The sequence below is a fragment of the Monodelphis domestica genome, chromosome 1 (assembly GCF_027887165.1).
Source record: "Monodelphis domestica isolate mMonDom1 chromosome 1, mMonDom1.pri, whole genome shotgun sequence".
NCBI classification, from domain to species: Eukaryota; Metazoa; Chordata; class Mammalia; order Didelphimorphia; family Didelphidae; genus Monodelphis; species Monodelphis domestica.
Genome location: NC_077227.1, coordinates 143,540,556 through 143,565,184, shown reverse-complemented (window position 1 = coordinate 143,565,184; position 24,629 = coordinate 143,540,556). Strand labels below are relative to the sequence as shown.

Genomic DNA, 24,629 nt, shown 5'->3' with positions numbered 1-24,629 from the left:
CCTAGGCAGATTGTCTGTTCTATGCAGTTGTTATTCTGTCTTCCCGGGGAGCCAGGAATTGCTGGTGTGTCCCTGTTACTGCCCTCCTCTCCTCGGCACCCTCCTGATGCTTCTCCATTGCCTTACTTCCACACTCTGAGCCTAGCTTGGCCCTTGTTCCTGTGCCTTAGCCCGTCAGCTGCAGCACTCTGAGGGGGGGAGGGGCTGTGGCTTCCTGTAGCTCCGAGGGCTCCTAATGAGATTAGCTTCCCCTGGGTTGAATTTAGTATGCCTTGAGGCAGGGACTTTTTTTGTGAGACTCCAATGGAAGGATCCAGCCAGTGGGTTACAAGCTCCCCCCTCTCTCTCTGTTTCCCTGCTGTCTGGGTGCCCCCTCGACTGGATCAGGTTGTTTTCAGGATGTGGCCTTCAGAATAGCCGGCTCCTGAGGCCCTTTTGCCAGCCCTGAGTTTTGCTGTTGTTCCAGACCACCCTGCTCTCTGAGGGGGAGTGGCCGCGGCTTCCTGGAGCTCCAAGGGCTCCTCCCAGGGGGTTAAGAGCTCCCCCGTCTCTCTCTGTTTCCCTGCTGTCTGGGTGCCCCCTCGACTGGGTCAGGTTGTTTTCAGGAAGCGGCCTTCAGAATAGCAGGCCTTGGGGCTCTGAGGTTGCCTCTGCTGCCTCGGACTCGGACTCAGCGCTCTGGGTTGGGGGGGGGATGGGTCCTAGGACGTTCCTTCTGCCTACCCCTTAGGTCCGAGTGGTCTTGGGTTCTGGCTTTTGGGGGGGGGGCGTACCTTTTGATTCAGGTCCAGGTCCAGGAGGAGGACTCCCGGGGTCTATGTTGTTGATCGTTTTGGATTTCGGTGCCCTAGGAGCATTTGGTTTGAAATCGGTAAGGAAGGGTTTCAGGAGATCTGGACTTTAGCTTTCTCTGAGCCGCCATCTTGACCGGAAGTCGGCCTGACCTTGCTTGTTCTTAAAGTCTTTCCTTTCCCAAAGATCTGACAAGTATACTATTCTGTGTTCACCTAATTTACTTATAGTTTTCTTCTTTATATTCAAGTCATTCACCCATTCTGATTTATCTTGGTGTAGCATGTGAGATGTTGATCCAAGCCTAATCTCTCCCCATATTGTTTTCCCAGCACTTTTTATCAAATAGAGGATTTTTGTCCCAAAAGCTAGGATCTTTGTGCTCATCATAGACTGTTTTGCTGAGGTCACTTACCTCAAATGTATTCCACTGATCCTCCTTTCTATCTCTAAGCCAGTACCATATTGTTTTGATGACCACTGCTTTATATTATATTTTGAGATCTCGGACTGCAAGGCCACCTTCCTTCATATTTTTTTTTCATTATTTCCCTAGATATCCTTGATCTTTTGTTCTTCCAGATAAACTTTTTAATGTTTTTTTCTAATTCAGTAAAAAAGTTTTTTGGTAGTCCAATGGGTATGGCACTAAATAAGTAGATTAATTTGGGTAGGATTGTCATTTTTATTATGTTAGCTCGTCCTACCCATGAGCAATCAATGTTTTTCCAATTGTTTATATCTAGTTTTAATTGTGTGGAGAGTATTTTGTAGTTGTGTTCATATAGTTCCCATGTTTGTCTCAGCAGATAGGTTCCTAAGTATTTTATATTGTCTAGGGTGATTTTAAATGGAATTTCTCTTTCTAATTCTTGCTGCTGCAATGGGTTGGAGATATATAGAAGTGCTGATGACTTATGTGGGTTTATTTTGTATCCTGCAACTTTGCTAAAGTTGTTGATTATTTCGACGAGCTTTTTAGTTATTTCTCTAGTATTCTTTAAGTAGACCATATCATTTGCAAAGAGTGATAGCTTGGTCTCCTCATTGCCTATTTTAATACATTCAATTTCTTTTTCTTCTCTAATTGCTACTGCTAGTGTTTCTAGTACAATGTTAAATAATAGAGGTGACAATGGGCATCCGTGTTTCACTCCTGATCTTATTGGGAAGGCTTCTAGTTTATCCCCATTGCAGATGATATTAGCTCATAGTTTTAGATACATAGTTTATTATTTTTAGGAAAGGCCCTTCTATTCCTATGCTTTCAAGTGTTTTCAATACGAATGAGTGTTGTATTTTGTCAAAGGCTTTTTCCTGCATCTATTGAGATAATCATGTGATTTTTGTCTGTTTGCTTGTTCATATGGTCAATTATATGGATGGTTTTCCTAATATTGAACCATCCTTGAATTCCTGGTATAAATCCTGCCTGGTCATAATGAATAACCCTCATGATCACTTGCTGGAATCTTTGTGCTATTATCCCATTTAAGATTTTTGCATCTATATTCATTAAGGAGATTGGTCTATAGTTTTCTTTCTCTGTTTTTGACCTGCCTGGTTTGGGGATCTGTGCCATGTTTGTGTTGTAAAAGGAATTTGGTAAAACTCCTTCTTTGCTTATTCTGTCAAATTGTTTGTGTAATATTGGGATTAATTGTTCTTTGAATGTTTGATAGAATTCATTTGTGAATCCGTCTGGTCCTGGGGATTTTTTCTTATGCAATTTTTTGATGGCTTGTTCAATTTCTTTTTCTGATACAGGTTTGTTTAGGCATTCTAATTCTTCCTCTGTTAGTCTAGGCAATTTATATTTTTGTAAACATTCATCCATGTCACCTAGATTGTCATATTTATTGCCATATAATTGGGCATAATAGTTTTTAATGATTGCCTTAATTTCCTCTTCATTAGAGGTGAGGTCTCCCTTTTCATCTTTGATACTGTCAATTTGATTTTCTTCTTTCCTTTTTTAAATGAGATTGACCCGTACTTTGTCTATTTTATTTGTTTTTTCAAAGTACCAGCTTTTAGTCTTATTTATTAAATCAATAGTTCTTTGACTCAATTTTATTAATTTCTCCTCATTTGATTTTTAAGATCTCTAATTTAGTTTTCATCTGAGGTTTTTAAATTTTTTCACTTTCTAGTTTTTTAATTTGCTTACATAGAGAAGGAGTGTCCATACTACCTCAAGGTGGGATTCACACCCTCACTACAAATTTGAAGTAGGGCTCTTGGCCTTGCTCTGGGCTCATACAGCTTAGGTGTACAGCACAGCCTCCTTGGACAGGGATTCTGGACCTTATTGCAGGCTTGGGCTGGGACTTGGAACTGTATGTGTTGTGCATGAAATTGTACGGCTATTGCTTAGGCTGGATCTCAGAGTCTGGATGTTGGCTTGGGCCCAGGTTCTGTAATAGTAGATGTTGGGTGAGGGGTTTGCTGTTGATTTTCACAGGTATTCTTTGGTGTAGCTTCCTGGCTATGCCCCCCTCTTACCTTAGTCAACCAGATGCTCACTGCCTATCTTTCAAGTTGTTCTCTGCATTGAAGTGGCTTCACTCCATCTCCTTGTTGGTTCTTTCACTCCAGTATTCATTTTGTGTTGTTATTTAAGATTGGTTGGAGAGGATTCTCATGGTAGTTTGAGTTTTCCCTGCTTCTACTCTGCTGTCTTGACTCTGCCTCACTCTCCAACTACATTATTAAGCAGTTATCACAAAACAATCTGATACTGGCTAAGAAACAAAGTAGTGTTTCAGTGGGATAAATTAGATGCACAAAACATTGTAGTAAATGATCATAGTAATCCAGTGTTCTATAAACTAAAAGATCCATGCTTTTGTGATAAGAACTCATTATTTGACCAAAAACTTCTGGGAAATCTAAAAGACAATATTACAGAAACTAGGTATAAACTAGAACCTCACAATACTTACCAAAATAAGGTAAAAATAGGTATATGATTTAGACATAATGAGTGCTACCAAAAACAAATAAGAGGAGCATGAAATAGTTTACCTAAAAGATTTATAAATAAGCAAAGAATTGGTAACCAAGTAAGAGAAAGTATTAAATAATATAATTTTGATTATATTAAATTAAAAGGTTGTGCACAAATAAGACTAATTCTACTGAGATTAAAAGGAAAGCAGAAAACTGGAGATTTTTTTTTACATGTGTCTTTTTTGGAAGTCTCTTTTCTAAACTATATAGAAATCTGAGTCAAATTTATAATACAAGTCATTCCCCAACTGATAAATAGTCACAGTAAATGAACAGGCAGTTTTTAGATGAAGAAATAAAAAACTATAGTCATATGAAGCAAGTTCAAACTCATTATTTTTTAGAGAAATGCAGATTAAAACAACTCTGAGGTACCACCTTCTATCTATCAGATTGGCTACTATGACAAAAAAGAAAATGTTGGAGAAGATTCAGGACACTAAATTGGGACACTAGATGTACTGTAGGTGGAGTTGTGAACTGATCTAACCATTCTAGTAGAGCAGTTTGGAACTATGCTCAAAGGGCTAGAAAACTGTGCCTACCTTTTGATTCAGGAATATGACTAGAAGGGTTATAGCCCAAAGAGATTAAAAAAAATGGCCAGGGAGTAGAGGGAAAGACCTATTTGTACAGATATTTATTTCAGCTCTTTTTGTGATGGCAGAGAATTAGAAATTTGGGGTTAACCATCAATTGGATAAGCTGTAATTTATAAAATTAATGATTGTAATGGAATAATATTGTGCCATATGAAATGACAAGTAGGATGATTTCAGAAAAGCCTGGAATTCCACACACTGTTACACAATGAAGTGAGCAGAAATAGAACACTGTACCCAGTAAAATCCATGTTTTATGATGATCAAGTATGTATGCTTAGCTATTCTCAGCAAAACAATGATCCAAGATAAATCCAATGATAAAAAATGCTATCCACTTCCAGAGAAAGAACTGATGGGAATTGAATGCAGATAAGTATACAATTAAATTTTTTTCCCTTTTTTGGATGTGTCTTCCATAATGTGACTAATATGGAAATATGTTTTGCATGATCACAAATGTATCATGTATATTAAATTGCTTACTTTCTCTGGGAGAAAGGAGGGGATGAAAAAGTGAAAGAATTTGGAGCTCAAAATGTTAGAAAATTAATGTTTAAATTTTTAAAAATTTTTTGGAAAAACATTGAAAACAATTGTTAGATTAAAAATTAAAGGCTTATATGAAAGAAAGATCACTGCATTGAGTGAGTCATAGGACCTAGTTCAAATTTAGTGTTACTTCTTAATACCTGTATGATCATGAGTAAAACACAACCTCTCTGTCCGTAACTTTTCTTATCTATAAACTGAAGACATTGATGAAATTGTTTCAAGATAGGTCTTTTCCATTCTAAATTAATCATCTTATGAAGCAAATGGGAATGAAAATGAGAAAAGATCATTTAGTAGTTAGTTTTGTGATCTTTGTGAGGGCAATTACATTACTGGCTGGAAAATTTTTATATTCCTGGCTACCCGACTAATATAATTCCTTGAATATAGTAGATGATTAAGTTGATTAAGTGGCTTCATGTATAGTTTTAAAAAAATTTATTTCTGTGTTTTGTTTTATCACATGTATGGATTACCTTCTTGTAACAAAAATAAAACTATGTAACCATCTTATCTAAAAGTATATACTGTAATGTTGTGGATGAGAGATTACAATTGTTAATAACAATAATAATTACAATTACATTAAAATACATCTGTAGCATCTTTTCCACTTCTCTTTTTAAGATTTTTTAAATTAATTAATAGAAATCTATATCTTTCCATCTCTTACCCCACTGGGAAGTAAAAAGAGAAAGGAGGAACAAATTTCTTTTAACAGATATGCATAGTCAAGCAAAACATGTCCTTCTTTGGATATATGTATCTGTAGTCAAGAAGACTCAAGTTCAAATGTGGCCTCACATTTATTAGCTATTTGACCCTGGGCAGGTCTTTTAACATTATTTGCTTTAGTTTCCTCATTTATAAAACGAACTAGAGAAGGAAATGGCAACCCATTACAATATATATATATATATATATATACATATATGTATATATGTATATATATATATATATATATATAAAGAGAGAGAGAGAGAGATCTCTTTGACAATCTGAAATCTATGACTTCTTGCAACCAATCACTTAGTTATTTTCTGTGAATAGTTTGTGATCTTGAAATGTAATTATTGTAGATATTGTATTCACTTTTTCTGTGTGGAGAAATTACATGCCCTTCGTATTCTGAGAGAGCTCTTTTTCCTTTTGTAGTATATGTGAAAATATGGAAAGACATATCAATTCCCATTCAAATCAGAATTTCTTCTTAAGAAAGTAGTAATTGAAGTTAACTTTCTGCAGATGGACTCTGTTTTCTGATATCTTTTTGAAGCATGAGATATGAGGAATTCCTTTGTTTCTAAACCTTTTGTTTTCCCACATTAGTCAGCTGTAGTTGCTAACCATTGCCTTCAAACTTGAGCCCACTCATATTTGGAATGAAGTCTGGCCCACAGCAGAGTATATAGAATTCTTTGATTCCTAAAGACTTTAGTTTGGTGTCAATACTTCCGGTCAAGATGGTGGATTAGAGAAAGCTAAAGTTCAGATCTCCGGAAAACCCTTCCCGACTGATCTCAAACTATAAGCTCCTAAGGCACCGAAATTCAAAACGATCAACAGCACAGACCCTGGGAATCCTCCTCCTGGACCTGGACCCGGATCAAAAGGTACGGCCCCCCTCAAAAGCCAGAACCTGAGATCACTCAGACCTAAGGGGTAGGAGCACAGAGTCCAAGGCTCCGGGAAGCCGCGGCCCCACCCCGCTCAGAGAGCAGGGTCATCTGAAACAACAGCAACCCTCAGGGCCTTCTATCCAAGTCCCAGTGAAAGTCACTGCCCTCGGAGCTCCCCCCCCAGAGAGCAGGGTCGTCTGAAACAACAGCAACCCTCAGGGTGGGCAAGACAGCCTCACGGTCGGGATCCTGCTATCCAAGTCTCAGTGAAAGTCACTGCCCTCGGAGCTCCTGGAAGCCTCGGCTCCTTCCTCCGCAGAGATCAGGGTCCTCTGAAACAAGAGCAACCCTCAGGGCGGGCAAGACAGCCTCACGGGCTGGATCCTTCTATCGGAGTCTCAGTGAAAGTCACTGCCCTCTGAGCTCTGGGAAGCCGTGGCTCCTTCCTCCGCAGAGAGCAGGGTCCTCTGAAACAACAGCAACCCTCAGGGCCGACAAAGCAGCCTCACAGCCAGCTATTCTGAAGGCAACTTCCGGAAAGCAACCCAACCCAGTCCAGTCGAGGGGGCACCTTAGCAGCAGGGAAGCAGATAGAGCCGGGGGAGAGTGTGGCCCCCTGGTCAGACCCTTCCGCTCTAGTTCCAGTGAGGCATACTCAATTAAACCCAGGGAAAGCTCATAGAACCGACAATCTGCCCAGGACTAAAGCCTCTGAACACCAGAGATAAGAAAAGCAAATCCTCCACATTCAGAGATGGCAAACTCCACAGAAGCACAGAAGCCCCAAAATCCCAAGAAAAATAAGAAGAAAGGGGCGACTTTGGACACATTCTATGGAGCCAAAATACAAAATACAGAGGAGATAGAAGACGATACGCAAGAAAATGCTCCGAAACCTTCCAAAGGAAATGGAAACTCTCCACAAACCCATGAAGAATTTGAATCAGAAATGACCAAAAAGATGGAAGCCTTCTGGGAGGAAAAGTGGGAAATAATGCAAAAGAAATTCACGCATCTACAAAACCGGTGTGACCAAACTGAAAAGGAAAACCAGGCTTTAAAGGCCAGAATCAGGCAGCTGGAAGACAACGATCATGTAAAAGAGCAAGAATTAATAAAGCAAAGCCAAAAGACCAAGAAATTAGAAGAGAACATAAAATATCTCACTGACAAAGTGACAGATTTGGAAAATAAGGGAAGAAGAGATAATTTAAGAATAATTGGACTTCCAGAAAAGCCAGAAATAAACACCAAACTTGACATCGTAATACAAGAGATAATCAAAGAAAATTGCCCAGAGATTCTAGAACAAGGGGGCAATACAGCCACTGATAGAGCTCACAGAACACCTTCTACACTAAACCCCCAAAAGACAACTCCCAGGAATGTAATTGCCAAATTCCAAAGCTATCAAACAAAAGAAAAAATCCTACAGGAAGCCAGGAAAAGACAATTTAGATATAAAGGAATGCCAATCAGGGTCACACAAGACCTTGCAAGTTCTACTCTGAATGATCATAAGGCATGGAACATGATCTTCAGAAAGGCAAGAGAGCTGGGTCTTCAACCAAAAATCAGCTACCCAGCAAAACTGACTATATACTTCCAAGGGAAAGTATGGGCATTCAACAAAATAGAAGACTTCCAACTTTTTTGCAAAGAAAAGACCAGAGCTCTGTGGAAAGTTTGATACCGAAAATCAAAGAGCAAGGAATACCTGAAAAGGTAAATATTAACGAAAGGGGAAAAATGTTATCTTCTTCTTTTACTCAAACTCTCTTCTATAAGGACTACATTTATATCAATCTATGTATACTAATATGTGGGGAAAATGTAATGTATAAATAGGGGGTAAAGAAAGACCAAATAGAATAATCTTTCTCACACAAAGATTCACATGGGAAGGGGAGGGGAAGAAAACTCCTATAAGAAGGAGAGGAAGAGAGGGGTTTTTTACTTAAACCTTAATCTCAGGGAAATCAACTCTGAGAGGGAAAAAACATCCAGATCCATTGGGATCTTGAATTCTATCTTACCCAATAAGGGTAGGGAGAAGGGATAACCAAGGGGGGGAGGGGGAGAGGGAAAACAAAAAGGGAGGGAAAGAGAGGGGGAGGGGGAGGGAACAAAAAGGGAGGGACTAAAAAGGGAAACATCAAAGGAGGGGACAAGGGGGACTGATTCAAAGTAAATCACTGGACTAAAAGGTAGAGTCGAAGAAGAAAAGGTTAGAATTAGGGAAGGCTATCAAAATGCCAGGGAGTCCACAAATGACAATCATAACTTTGAACGTGAATGGGATGAACTCACCCATAAAACGTAGACGAATAGCTGAATGGATTAGAATCCAAAACCCTACCATATGTTGTCTTCAAGAAACACACATGAGGCGGGTTGACACCCACAAGGTCAGAATTAAAGGATGGAGTAAGACCTTCTGGGCCTCAACTGACAGAAAGAAAGCAAGAGTGGTAATCATGATATCTGATAAAGCCAAAGCAAAAATAGACCTGATCAAAATGGATAGGGAAGGTAATTATATTTTGTTAAAAGGGACTTTAGACAATGAGGAAATATCATTAATCAACATGTAGGCACCAAATAATATAGCACCCAAATTTCTAATGGAGAAACTAGTAGAATTGAAGGAAGAAATAGATAGTAAAACCATATTAGTGGGAGACTTAAACCAACCATTATCAAATTTAGATAAATCAAATAAAAAATAAATAAGAAAGAGGTAAAAGAAGTGAATGAAATCTTAGAAAAATTAGAATTAATAGACATATGGAGAAAAATAAATAGGGATAAAAAGGAATACACCTTCTTCTCAGCACCACATGGCACATTCACAAAAACTGACCATACATTAGGTCACAGAAACATAGCACACAAATGCAGAAAAGCAGAAATAATGAATGCTGCCTTCTCAGATCACAAGGCAATAAAAATAATGATTAGTAATGGTACATGGAAAACCAAATCTAAAACCAATTGGAAATTAAACAATATGATACCCCAAAACCGTTTAGTTAAAGAAGAAATCATAGAAACAATAATTTCATTGAGGAAAATGACAATGGCAAGACATCTTTTCAAACCTTTTGGGATGCAGCCAAAGCAGTAATCAGAGGTAAATTCATATCCCTGAATGCTTATATTAACAAACAAGGGAGAGCAGAGATTAATCAATTGGAAATGCAAATGAAAAAACTCGAAAGCGATCAAATTGAAACCCCCCAGCAGAAAACCAAACTAGAAATCCTAAAAATTAAGGGAGAAATTAATAAAATCGAAAGTGATAGAACTATTGATTTAATAAATAAGACAAAAAGCTGGTACTTTGAAAAAACAAACAAAATAGACAAAGTACTGGTCAATCTAATTAAAAAAAGGAAGGAAGAAAAGCAAATTAACAGCATCAAGGATGAAAAGGGGGATCTCACCTCCGATGAAGAGGAAATTAAGGCACTCATTAGAAATTACTTTGCCCAATTATATGGCAATAAATACACCAATTTAGGAGATATGGATGAATATATACAAAAATACAAACTGCCTAGACTAACAGAAGAGGAAATAGAATTCTTAAATAATCCCATATCAGAAAATGAAATCCAACAAGCCATCAAAGAACTTCCTAAGAAAAAATCCCCAGGGCCTGATGGATTCACCAGTGAATTCTATCAAACATTCAGAGAACAGTTAATCCCAATACTATACAAACTATTTGACATAATAAGCAAAGAGGGAGTTCTACCAAACTCCTTTTATGACACAAACATGGTACTGATTCCAAAACCAGGCAGGTCAAAAACAGAGAAAGAAAACTATAGACCAATCTCCCTAATGAATATAGATGCAAAAATCTTAAATAGGATACAAGCTAAAAGACTCCAGCAAGTGATCAGAAGGATCATTCACCATGATCAAGTAGGATTTATACCAGGAATGTAGGGCTGGTTCAACATTAGGAAAACCATCCACATAATTGACCACATCAACAAGCAAACCAGCAAGAACCACATGATTATCTCAATAGACGCAGAAAAAGCATTTGATAAAATACAACACCCATTCCTATTAAAAACACTAGAAAGCATATGAATAGAAGGGTCATTTCTAAAAATAATAAACAGTATATATCTAAAACCATCAGCTAATATCATCTGCAATGGGGATAAACTAGATGCATTCCCAATAAGATCAGGAGTGAAACAAGGATGCCCATTATCACCTCTACTATTTGACATTGTACTAGAAACACTAGCAGTAGCAATTAGAGAAGAAAAAGAAATTGAAGGCATCAAAATAGGCAAGGAGGAGACCAAGTTATCACTCTTTGCAGATGACATGATGGTCTACTTAAAGAATCCTAGAGATTCAACCAAAAAGCTAATTGAAATAATCAACAACTTTAGCAAAGTTGCAGGATACAAAATAAATCCACATAAATCATCAGCTTTTCTATATATCTCCAACACAGCTCAGCAGCAAGAACTAGAAAGAGAAATCCCATTCAAAATCACCTTAGACAAAGTAAAATATCTAGGAATCTACCTCCCAAGACAAACACAGGAACTATATGAACACAACTACAAAACACTCGCCACACAACTAAAACTAGACTTGAGCAAATGGAAAAACATTAACTGCTCATGGATAGGACGAGCCAATATAATAAAAATGACCATCCTACCCAAACTTATTCATCTATTTAGTGCCATACCCATTGAACTACCAAACTACTTCTTCACTGATTTAGAAAAAAACATAACAAAGTTCATTTGGAAGAACAAAAGATCAAGGATATCCAGGGAAATAATGAAAAAAAAACACATATGATGGGGGCCTTGCAGTCCCTGACCTTAAACTATATTACAAAGCAGCAGTCATCAAAATAATTTGGTACTGGCTAAGAAACAGAAAGGAAGATCAGTGGAATAGACTGGGGGAAAGTGACCTCAGCAAGACAGTATACGATAAACCCAAAGATCCCAGGTTTTGGGACAAAAATCCACTATTCAATAAAAACTGCTGGGAAAATTGGAAGACAGTGTGGGAGAGACTAGGAATAGATCAACACCTCACACCCTACACCAAGATAAATTCAAAATGGGTGAGTGACTTAAACATAAGGAAGGAAACCATAAGTAAATTGGGCAAACACAGAATGGTATACATGGTCAGACCTTTGGGAGGGGAAAGACTTTGAAACCAAGCAAGAATTAGAAAGAATCACAAAATGTAAAATAAATAATTTTCACCAAATCAAACTAAAAAGCTTTTGTACAAACAAATCCAATGTAACTAAAATCAGAAGGGAAACAACAAATTGGGAAAAAATCTTCATAGAAACCTCTGACAAAGGTTTAATTACTCATATTTATAAAGAGCTAAATCAATTGTACAAAAAATGAAGCCATTCTCCAATTGATAAATGGGCAAGGGACATGGATAGGCAGTTCTCAGATAAAGAAATCAAAACTATTAACAAGCACATGAAGAAGTGTTCTAAATCTCTTATAATCAGAGAGATGAATATAAAAACAACTCTGAGGTATCACCTCACACCTAGCAGATTGGCTAACATAACAGCAAAGGAAAGTAATGAATGCTGGAGGGGATGTGGCAAAGTAGGGACATTAATTCATTGCTGGTGGAGTTGTGAACTGATCCAACCATTCTGGATGGCAGTTTGGAACTATGCCCAAAGGGCGACAAAAGAATATCTACCCTTTGATCCAGCCATAGCACTACTGGGTCTGTACCCCAAAGAGATAATGGAGAAAAAGACCTGTACAAGAATATTCATAGCTGCGCTCTTTGTGGTGGCCAAAAATTGGAAAATGAGGGGATGCCCATCAATTGGGGAATGGCTGAGCAAATTGTGGTATATGTTGGTGATGGAATACTATTGTGCTAAAAGGAATAATAAAGTGGAGGAGTTCCATGGAGCCTGGAACAACCTCCAGGAAGTGATGCAGAGCGAGAGGAGCAGAACCAGGAGAACATTGTACACAGAGACTAATACACTGTGGTATAATTGAACGTAATGGACTTCTCCATTAATGGCGGTGTAATGTCCCTGAACAATTTGCAGGGATCTAGGAGAAAAAAACACTATTCATAAGCAAAGGATAAACTATGGGAGTGGAAACACTGAGGAAAAGCAACTGCCTGAATACAGAGGTTGAGGGGACATGACAGAGGAGAGACTCTAAATGAACACTCTAATGCAAATATTATCAACAAAGCAATGGGTTCAAATCAAGAAAACATGTAATGCCCAGTGGATTTATGTGTCGGTTATGGGGGGTGGGGGGGAGGAAAAGAAAATGATCTATGTTTTTAATGAATAATGCTTGGAAATGATCAAATAAAATATATTTTAAAAAAAGACTTTAGTTTCATATAAAGTACTGTTCTTTTACTGATGCCCTTTGCCTCATTCTTTATCTAGAGTCTGATAGTTTATTTCTCAATCAGTTCCCAGAAATCTTGATGCCTGTGGATGTGTCTGTCATAATCTGGACCTTGCCAGTACTGATTTACTTGTTAGTTTCCCCTTACTTTACCTAAATATCTTGAACTTGAGCCTTTGTTTGCTTAGACTCATGATGGCAAACCTATGGCATATATGCCAAAGATGGCACAAAAAACACTCTCTGTTGGCATGAGCACCCATCCCCTGCCAGAGTTCATTACTAGAAAGGCAGAGGGTCTTGGATGGAACTGCTCCCCTTACCCTCTTTTCCATTCCTGAGGGCATTTTTTCATCTCAACTACCCCACTGCCCAGCAGCCTAATGGAAGCACTTTCTCTCTCCCTTGTGTGGGGTCAGTGGGGGTGATACATTGCATTGGGAGGGGGAGGGCACACGGCCTCTAAAAGGTTTGCCATCAATGACTGACCTTTGTAAAAATAACTTTTGGGTTGTGACTTAAAATCTAAATTAATTGGTCACCAGGGAAAAATCCCAAATAAAATACCCAAGTCAGTCTGGAAATTTATGGTAATTTTAATTAATATAGAGGGAAGGATTTAAGGAGAAAGAGGGAAGAGGGTATAGGATTTCTCCTGCCTGGCCTGTGCCAGGGGGAGTTCAAGATCTCCACCACTAGGTTAGAGGCTTCTAAGAGGATAAAATTTGGAAAGTAAAGGAGGAAAAAATCAGCCAGAAACTCACCACCGAACGGGACAGTAGCTGTAGCCATGACAAGATGCCAAAAGGCCCAGCATGCTGCCACCAGCCACCTCTAATCCGCCAAAGGTCCTGGAGAGAGGAAGTCATGTGAAATATATAGACCTTTTACTCTTGTGTCCCCTCTAAATTTTCACATGACCAATAACACCAGAGGCTTTTCTCCAAGACTGCCCATTCTTTAGTTCTCATCTTCTTTGATTAGATTATATCTTTTGAGTTACTCAACACTTCTTTGTTAAGTTCACCTTTTGTTAGTTACTTGATTTTTTTGTGATTAATTTACCCTTGATAGTTACTTAACACCTTTTTGTAGTAAGATCTATAAATAGAATTAGGTTAAAGTTCTAGCTTCACTATAAAGTAAGAGCTAAGTACCTTCATTGTTCAATCAAGAGATAACAATTTTATCTTCACCATAAAGTAAGATCTAAGTAGGATGGAGTAAATTAAAGTTCACAGGTACCAGATCCTTCCCAGTCTAATAAGGGTCTGCTTTTGACTTCCAGTAGTCAACTTTCTCCCTTTGTGACCCAAACCCCAGAATGAAATGGGAAGAATAATAGCTCCCATTTTTTGGGATTAAAAAAATTAAATATAAAATACTTAAAACTCCTATTATGGAAATTTTGAACTGGTGGAGTTTTTATTATTATAATAAGTTCCCGTAAAAAGAGATTAAGAATCTCATCAACCCCCTTCATAAAAATATCCTGAAAAGGATTATGATTCTTTCATTTTTGAGTTCAGATGCTATCTTCCCTTGATGAGGCAATGATTAAAAGTTTATCAAAGGTCATTCTTTAAATCAAATTTATTAGTGAAATCTGAGAAACTTGTGTTTCTCACTTAAGTATCTAAAACTAACATTTTTCATTCTTTGTCTTTAGACTGTGCTCATCAGTCAACTATTAGAGCAAATTAAAAGTAAAGAGAGGTTTAAGGAAACAAGTTCAGCCCAATGAGAAGAGTATGAATTAAGCTTGCCAATGTGGGTGTATCACATCAGGGAAGCAACATGAATCAACTTGTTGAGGGTTTTCCTCTTTGGAAAAGCACCTCTAAATATTCTGAGCCTCTGGTTGTGTTTCATTTTTAGACATGAGAAAGAGAAAATCGGTACAATGATGTGGTCTATCAAAAAGAAATGCTCTTAAACTTGCATACCCTTTCACCTAGCCTATTAATTTGAAATACCCAAAGAAAATGTGGGTGAATTAATCAATTCACTGAAAACTTACTTTGTACCAAGTGTTATTTCATCATCCAATTAGGTCTCGATTTTTTTCACTCTTACTCTCTATATGATGGTTATATTAGTTGCTGAAAAAGTAAAAAGCAAAATGGATTATATCTCATTGTAATAAAAAATTAAAGTGGGGCTTTTATTTGCTTTATTAACTTAAAATAATTTAAACATGTCATGTTTAAACAAGTCTCATGAAAGAGAGTACATTTTCTATTTTGTTCTTTATAGTGTTAGCTTATATTTCAACCATTGGTAATGGAGGCCTTTTTCCAAAAGCTATGAGTTCTCTGAACACTCCCAGAAATACATACATTCTTATGTAGTTGTCAAACCAGATCATAAAATGCAATTGTGGACTGTATTTCAGGTTTCTCTCTCCCCCCCCCTTTTTTTTTGCAACCAACTAACCAATCCTGTTCAGCTGCTGACTAATGATTATGTGTATAAAATGAGCCAAAGACTGGGGTACTTAAGTGCACTTTAAAATTTGGGGTCTGAACTTCAATTTTCTCTTTCCAAATTAGTGAAACAGGAAGCAGTAATCTGTGAGAACTCAAAACTTCACCCAGCCATTCTTCATCACGTCACTGATTGCTCTTAGAAATCTTGACTTACAACTTTAGAGGGTGTGCCCAGAAGAATTTCAAAGCTCAGAGATGAGGTGTGTTGATCTCTGTTGAGAATGAAACTGGCATGAATGCTGGAAATCCATGTCTCTGACGGCTTTTTGCTTAGTGAAGTGCATCACTGTGGACTGAAGTTTCAGAAAGGTAGGAGTCTCTTTTATATATATCGTCAGCTAAGCAACTATAGTGGGAGAACTTCATTAGCCATGACTGGGTTTTGTCTTAAGAGTAATGACTGAAATTTTAATATACTCAGAAACCTTTTGGCCTACTGTTGGCATAAATTCAGATAGAAAATTTGAAACTCTCTAACTTTCATCACTAATTTCACCTTGAAAACATTATTAGTACATTATAACACATTGAATCAAAACTTTTTCTTCTAAACTACATTTTTAAAAATTCTTTGTGCCCTGGGATCCACAAGGGATCCTTTAAAAGATCTAGAAGCACAAGTTTCCATAATATCAAAATACAGAACAACTATTCTTAAGATACTTATTTATTTGTAAGTCCTTAATTCAAGAATTATGAAAAAAATGTGCAAGTTTCAAAGCTGCCCAGGGCAGTTTGTTTTAAAGTATTTCTGAACATTTATACATCAGAGTTGTAAAGGACTTACTCAAATTAAAGTAACAGGCACTTGATCATTTAGGGGAAAAAAAAGCTATTCTGCCTTAAAGGTTAGAACATACAATGTCATGCACTGAAGAATTTCATTACTTATCATTTCACCAAACTAAGCCCTTGTGGACTTAGAGAAAATAAAACATTTCCCCTCATTCTTAACAATTGTTGGATACAAGGATATTCTTTAGGAGTTTGTGTTTTCAGAAACATCATACATGTGGAACAACACATTATAAAAGCAGAATTTGGGACTTAATGAGATTAAGAACTTTTTACTCTTTAATTATATTCAATGTATTTTCCTCCCATTGGAAATATTTATGTTTTGTGAGTTAGATTTTTATTCTTCCTTTTTAAAAAATAACTTTTCAAGATACAAGATTTTCCACTTTGGGATTTATCTATAGAATTACTGGAAAATGGGGTGAGTAATTTAAAGGGAATATGAGATTATGTTCATTTGTTTAGGAATTCAAATTTTTCTCCATCAACCCTCTGTCACTATAAAATAATTTCCTTCTTTTCCCAGATAGAAATTGCTTTAACTGATTTCTTTGACTGGGATGTGCATTGTCTGGAGAACATTCCTCTATATTTAATCCACTACATTAACCTCTCTTGAATTTCTTTTTGACCTATAGAAGTTTATGCTCCTACCTATCATGTTCAAATGCCTAGTATTTCAGTTTATTTCAAGTGCCAGTCTAATGTTTTCTACTAGCATCCTTTACAATGAGTCAGGTAGGTGATGCAGTGATTACAGTGCCAAGCATGGAGACGGGAAGACTAATCTTCCTGGGTTCAAATGTAACCTCAGACACATAGCATCTGTGTGATGTCACACAAGTCATCTAGTGATTTCTTTATTAATATGAGGTAAAAATACAATAATAAAATAATATATTATATATGTTTATATATTATACTAATTAATAATGTAATATTAGTTATATTAATATAATGGGTCAGTATTCTGAGAGGCTCAGGGATCAAGAGACTTATCCAGGGTCATACAGATCATATGCATCAGAGGCAGCACTTGAACCCACGTCTTTCTGACTGAGAATAGCTCTCTAGCCCCTATATTCAGCTGCTTCTCTTTGAGTCAGGTACCAAAGACTATAGTAGAATCAAAAACTTGTACTTGAAACCAGGAAAAAATCTGTTCAATATAAAGGCCCTGTTGGTACATGTGTGATCTTAGTTACTTTAACCTCACCAAATTATAATTTCCGCATTATAAAATGGGGGTAACTGAGAGAAAAGCATTCTAAACTTTAAAATGCTATGAGCGTAGGCTAGTTTCATGCACGTGAGGAATGTGCCAGAGTGTGGAATTATTTATCCAGGACTTCAGGCATCTCTTGATTAGCCTTTGGATTAACCATACCTCCCAGAACTGAATTTAGGAGTTCATTTAAATGATTAAATATTCTGGAGCTGCAGCGAGGTAGAATAGTGGAGAGAACTCCAGACCTGGATCAGGAGGACTTAGATTCAAATATGGCCTTAGACATTTCTTAGCTGTGTGAGCCTGGGCAAGTCACTTAACCCCAATTCTCCAATTACTTGCTGCTCTTCTTTCTTAGAAATGAAATGACACTAAGACAGAAGCTAAGGTTTATTAAAAAAAAAAGATTAGCCATTCAGATAATGTGCCTCATTATAAAGATTAATTTGTAAAAAATTTTGGATAATCTTTCCTGTAAGCCAGACCAGGTTAGTGGGTCAGTCAGCATCATGGCTAATATGCATCTGTGAATAATCCCAAACTTTGAATCTTGCAGTCTTGTAGATAAAGGGAGAAACATAGGAGCTGTTCACTCTGCAGTTAAGTGGAATATTAATTCAATTTAATCATTTTTCAGTTGTGTCCAACTCCTCATGACCTCTTTCTGGGTTTTCTTGGCAAAGATATTGGAGTGGTTTGCAATTTCCTTCTCCAACTCACTTTACATGTGAGGAAACTGAGACAAACAGGGTTAAGTGACTTGCCCAGGGTCACATAGCTAGGAAATGTCTGAGGCCATATTTGAACCCAGGAAAATGAGTCTTCCTGACTCCAGGCCTGGCACTGTCTCTACCTACCTGCTCTTCATATTAATACTTATTTTCTTTTCATCCACTCCTCTCAGAGTATGCAAATTGAAATTCTGTTAGTTCTATAAAATAGAAGTCTATTGTTTTCTAGGTCCTTTTGTTTATATAGCCATTTGCTCTGGGACCCAGAATTGACAAAACATGTTTTTACAACATTGGGCTCTTGGCTACAAAACAATGAGACTGTTACAAGTCAGATATGATAACCAGTCTTACTACCTTAGAGTCATTTATTGTATGTTGCCTCAAAATCATATATTTATTAGTGTTGTCCAGGGTAGAGGCATATAATAAAACTCAAGACCTAATTAAAATAGAAATTGCATTTAAAACCCCTAAAAGGGGGGCAGCTAGTTGTCTCAGTGGAGAGAGTCAGGCCCAAAGACTTCCAACTTCAAATCTGGCCTCAGACACTTCCTAGCTGGATGACACTGGGCAGATCAATTAGTCCTCATTGCCTGGCCCTTACCATTCTTCTCACTTTGAACCAGGGCACAGTATTAATTCTAAGACAGAAGGTAAGGGTTTAAAAAATAAAATAAAACCCCCAATCGCTTTGGGGTTAGAGATTTTACATATTCTATAAGTTATCTATGCTTACTGTAATGATCATTGTGGGTTACAGAGGTGACGGGAAACCAAACTTGTGATTTCATTGGCTTAGAGAAGACCTGGTGAAGAAATGCCATCTATCATTATAATCATTACCCTTATATTTACTTCTGAGATTTCATTCCTATTATTGCGTCTATTAGTATTTAAACAATTCTTTTCTCTTTCTTCTCTCACACGGATGTTTGAAGATAAATAAGAAGATAAATATATGTAAAGCATTTTGAATTTCTTGTTAGAAAGGCACTGTATAGCTTCAATTTAATTGTCACTGTATAATTTTATTTATATTATATATTATATTTGTTCTCATTGAATTTTCCAAATGTTTTCTGTTAGTATACGAGAAAGTTTTGTGTATCTTCTGAAATTTAGAAATCATATTTTAAAAGAAGCATGCTGTGAGTATTATAATTGAATGCCATCAAAGAAATATTTAGGGCTAAGGCTACTTTCTAATACATAGGATTTAAAGCTTTAGGGAACCTTAGAGATGATCTAGTCATATTCTTCTTCCTCTTTATTTTATAGATGAGAAAACCAAGCCCCAAATAGGTTAAATGTAATTTATCTGAAATTACACAGCTAGTAGCAAAGCCAAGAAAGAAAGTATTATAAATTCATTCTTTTACTTTTTTTTTAACATGGAGATAATGGGTGAGCATTTTACTTGACAATACCTGGAGACAAATGACCCCAGATTGTTAAAAGGTATCTATGTACCTAGCTTGTCTAGTCTTGTTCCCTTCTCCCTCCCCCTAACCTGTTCTTTTCATTGGAATGAAGATGGTTTTGCCTGGAGGAATTTTAACTTTCATCTTTTAGAAAAATGATAGACTTTCTCAGGCATAATTTCTTCTACTTTTGAGAAACATAAAGGAGAAAAAAGGGATAAGGAAGCACACCTTTCCCTCTACACTGGAAAAAGAACAAGCTAATATTTTTTACTCCTTTTTTCTGTTTCTGAAGATATGTACATATGTATACATATACATAATATTATGTGTATATTCTTATTATTATCAGATCTTACAAAGGGCTCAAGCATTCTATACTATATAATTAATACTTTTACTTGGAGTGTTTAAAACCCAAAGTTATACTATTCTTTTGTCTGGCCTCTTCTAGAAAGACAAATTCTTCTCCATCATTCCAGCAGGAAATTAGAACACTAGCCCATGACTGGAAAGAGGAATCACTTTGTCATAAAGTCCTCAAAACAAAGGGTCTGCAGCAGGGTTTGTGATGCAAGTGATAAGCCTCACTTTTTCTCTTTCCTATTTGCCACTTAAAAGTCAAATATGAATTTGTCAGTGGTCACTTTCATCACAAAATGTCACATGAATGACTATGATTGAATCATACCATTGTCAATTTTAAGAGGGAGAAAACTGATCAGAAATGTTGAAAATGGGGCAGCTGCATGGCTCAGTGGATTGAGAGCCAGGCCTAGAGAATGGGAGGTCCTAGGTTCAAATATGACCTCAGACACTTCCTAACTGTGTGACCCTGGGCAAGTCACTTAATCCCCATGGCCTAGCCCTTATTGCTCTTCTGCCTTGGAACCAATACATAGTATTGAAGGTAAGGGTTAAAAAAAAAAGAAATGTTGAAAACAACAAGTTAATCTTAGCAAAAAAAGATTTCAAAATCAAAAAGCTGAATTTATCAGAGACATAAAAAACCATATATGTATATGAGTGGAATATATGCAAAAGTTTCTCCCATAAGAAGTAGATAACAATATGCTGGATTTGGGATTGGCCCAGAAAATTGTAAATTATTCATATATTTTCTATTATTGTTTTAGTTTTGCACTAGTTTGTATGTGCCAGAAAACTTAATCAGAGAGTCATGGTGCTTTCAAAACAAAAAATAACATAGGCTCATATAGTGCTAGATAGAATTGAGAATTATCTCAGAGACCATCTAGTTCAACCTTCTCATTTTAGTGCTGAGCAAACAGATTTTTGACTTGCCCTAGTCACCAAGATAATAAACATCAGAGGTAAAATCTGATCCAGATGCTCTGATAAAGGAACCAATATACTTTCCACTGTGCCAAATATGTTGTTGGTAAATGGTTAATGCTGGATGCTAGGTGACTTTGGCAGGTGGTGGAGAGCCAGTAGATTATTCTGACCCATAAAATAAATCACCCAATTTGCCTGCAGGGAGAACAGAACATTACAACAATGCCCAATGCCTCCATCACTTCCTTCCCCTAAACCCACTTAGAATTGTAATGAGGAATCCTCAGCCTAGGTGAAGAAATACTAATAATCATTTATTTTTCATCTCTTCTAAGGACCAAAGAAAAGCCAAATGATGGTGGATAATTGGGATTCCCTTTCTATAACCATTTACTATCTCCAATATCCTCCCTTTCCCCCCCATCCTCCCAACTTCCATACACTCTATTACTCATCTCCATCTGCATGTTACTAGGACTTTTGTCATTATGTATCTTTCTTCCTCCTCTTAAAGATGTTTCATTCTGGGAGGGAAGCAGAATATGCATCAGGAAACTCTGGCCTAGCATATTATTTAAATGAACATTAAAATATTAAAATGTTGAGCTTTCTTAAATTAAGATTTGGTAATACCATTTCCTTTACTGAAAGTTACAAAGCACGTTCACCACTGGGGCAGGTGTGGTTCCATATTCCTTCTGGAGATTTTTGCTGAAATGACAAAACAAAATCGCTTTCATTCCCTTTTCTGGTTCTCATTGAGTCTAAAAAAGTTTTTCTTTTTGGCAAAGCACAATGATATCTCTATCTTTGAAAGGAACCCGTTAGGGGAAAAAATGGACCTAGTATATTTTAGGAATTAAAGTAACATTTCCTCAGAAAACTTGCTGTCCTCTCATTCATGGCTTGACACATTTCAGGAGAGGGAGAAACTTAGGGGCAACTCTGTTCTGTAAAGAAGTGGCAGATACTATCCACCTTCTATCCTGCCTTCCTGCTTCCCAATACAAGTGCTGCTTGGGAAAATAGAATAGGACTAATTATTATAGTTCCATATATGTCTATGCAGACTGTGGTCTCCATTCTGAAATAAAGAAAGCAGCATAGTCTCTTCAGCTGGAAGTGAAGAGGTCTGAGAAATCATTGTCTACCATACTCTGCCTCCTCACTTTATATACAAGGAAAGTAAGGTTCCAGGAGGAGAAACTAATTTACTTGCCTAGGGTCATTGAAAAAGTAAGTATCAGTGCCAAGGATTAAGCGTGGGCCTCCTGACTCCATATTGAGTATTACTTTTTTCTATACCATCCTAAATGAAGCCACTTTAGTCTTTCCTAGGGCCAATATCTTCAGGTTTTGCCATCTCCCTTATAACATGGGTGAAATACTGACACTAAAATAATATTTATAATAGATTTTATGATGTTTTAAGGTTTAGTGATTTCCTAATAAAAATCCTATGAACTGTACTAACTTTTCTAATGAGTAAACTGAAGCACAGAGGAATTGAGTCAGTTGGCTTTTATGTATGCACCCTTTTTTTCCTCCTGTGAAAATTCTTGCCTCAGTAGTTAAATACGATACGGTTTGTATTGAATTCTATTCCACCTTTAATAGTTTGTTAGTGAGGTACCAGTGTGTTACCAGAAGTCTATTTTAACTATGTGGACTGAAAATATTATTTTTAATTCACCACTTACTACCATCCGGCTTGTGTACGAGTTTTACAGTTATGTTTGTGGTATGGTATGAATATTGCTAAAATACATATACCCCTTTTATTTGTTTACAAGTGCTTCATAAACACTTGAATCCCTTGGATCTTCATTTTAAAGAGAAAACTGATTAGCTGAGTAAATTATTTGCCTGAAGTTATACAGACAATGATAATGCTGGTTGTTGAATCCTAGGCCAGTGCCAAAATCACTAGTGTCTGAAAAAATGATAATCACAGGGTAATTTGTAAAGCAAGGTATATGACTCACTAAGAGAGGAGTGATAGCAAAGTCCCAGTTAAGAAGATTATAGTGTTAATATTCATTACAAAGAAAATTGATAATGATGCTAATTGGGTCAGAATCTCCTAACATTACAACACTATCAGCTAGATACCCAGAGATACTGGTTTTAAACTGTGGGAGCTTTCCCTGCCATCTTTAAAAAAGAGAGAGAGAGAGAGAGAGAGAGAGAGAGAGAGAGAGAGAGAGAGAGAGAGATTTCTGGATCTTTAGTGGAGTGATTTCTTTTAGTTCTAAAATACTGTTAGAATTAATCCATATACTTTTGAAACTTTACCATAAATTCCCACTCAATCATATCTGACTGCCTTTCTTTAAACCCTGGATTTAGTGTACTGCTAGAGAGTTCTTGCTTTTCAAGTCTTGCTTTTCATCTTAGCATTTTAATTAAACCTGTTTTTCTATAAGTAGCCTATACCTAACCAGTTTTTCTACATAAATGAAATTTCCTTCATATCTCATCTCATTTCTCTTGGTCTTGAGCCTTTATCTTTTAGTTTTCATTTCATATCAATTCTTTAGTATTATGATATAAACTGAGGTCAAATAGATTAAAGGGTATTGTTCAGTCGTTTTTATGGTCATGTCTGACTCTTCATGACCACATTGGGGGTTTTCCTGGCAAAGATACTGGACTGACTTGCTATTTCCTTCTCTAAATCATTTTACAGATGAGGAAACTGAGGCAAACAAGGTTAAGTGACTTGCTGAGAGTCACATAGCTAGTTGAGGCCAAGGCCATGAGGCCATATTTGAACTCAGAAGATGAATCTTCCTTACTATAGGTCTAGTACTCTCTTCACTGTATAGCCTTGCTGCTGAGATTAAAGATGGGGTCCCAGAAAGAATAATTCCATTTTGGCTAACCTCATGAGCTTTGGGTCTACTTATTTAACATTTCATTTTGATTACCATCATTATCCAAAAATAGCATCTCTTAGTGTCATGGGTACCTGTGACCTGTGACTTGACATACTCTTCCCTCCCCTCTCTTGGGCCCCCCCCACCACCTATTAACATTGGTGTTTAAAGCATTACAATTGCTAGTTGTATGTGTAAAACAGTGATTACACAAGGATTTTCTGTAGGTTGGAAAGACTGTCTTGCTGCATCTTTGTCATTGCTATAATGGTTTTTGCCTGTGCAAGATTGTCCTTAAAATATTTACTTCTTTATGGCATGGTCCAGTGGAGGTGACCCTCATTTCTTGAGGGCTAGAGAATAAACTCCAGTAGGGATACAGTTTATTTCATCCTTTCTACTTGTTTCCTAAGAATCTAACTGTGCCTGAAACATAGTAAGTGCTGAATGAATACTTGTTACTTGATTGATAGAAAGGCATAGTGATCAGCTTTGCTTTATATGAACAAAAGTTTCGCAAGGTTTGGGAAAGCTTCTCACCAGAAGATTAGCCATAACAACTTATGGAGTCAATTTACTAATGTGTGGAGGGGCTGCAAGCTGCATCAATGAAATCACAGAGATTTTGACTTAACAAAATAATAGCATGGCCTAAAGTAGCTCAGAGTAAAGGGAAAATGTTATAATTATATTAAGTAAAGTCAGGACCCTTTAGGTTATCAGGACCTTTAGGTTATCATAAGATCAATGAGTTAACTTAGGTCTGGAAGTACTAT

At 36.9% G+C, this 24,629-nt stretch overlaps 1 protein-coding gene across 1 annotated transcript in view; it reads left to right on the top strand.

Annotated features, from left to right (window-relative positions):
• The first annotated feature begins 15,479 nt into the window (after positions 1-15,479).
• CERS3 (ceramide synthase 3) overlaps positions 15,480-24,629 on the top strand; it is a 114,412-nt gene continuing 105,262 nt past the window's right edge. The window contains exon 1 of the mRNA XM_056807439.1: positions 15,480-15,803. The gene's annotated coding sequence lies outside the window, so the exon portion shown is untranslated. The remainder of the gene's footprint in view (positions 15,804-24,629) is intronic.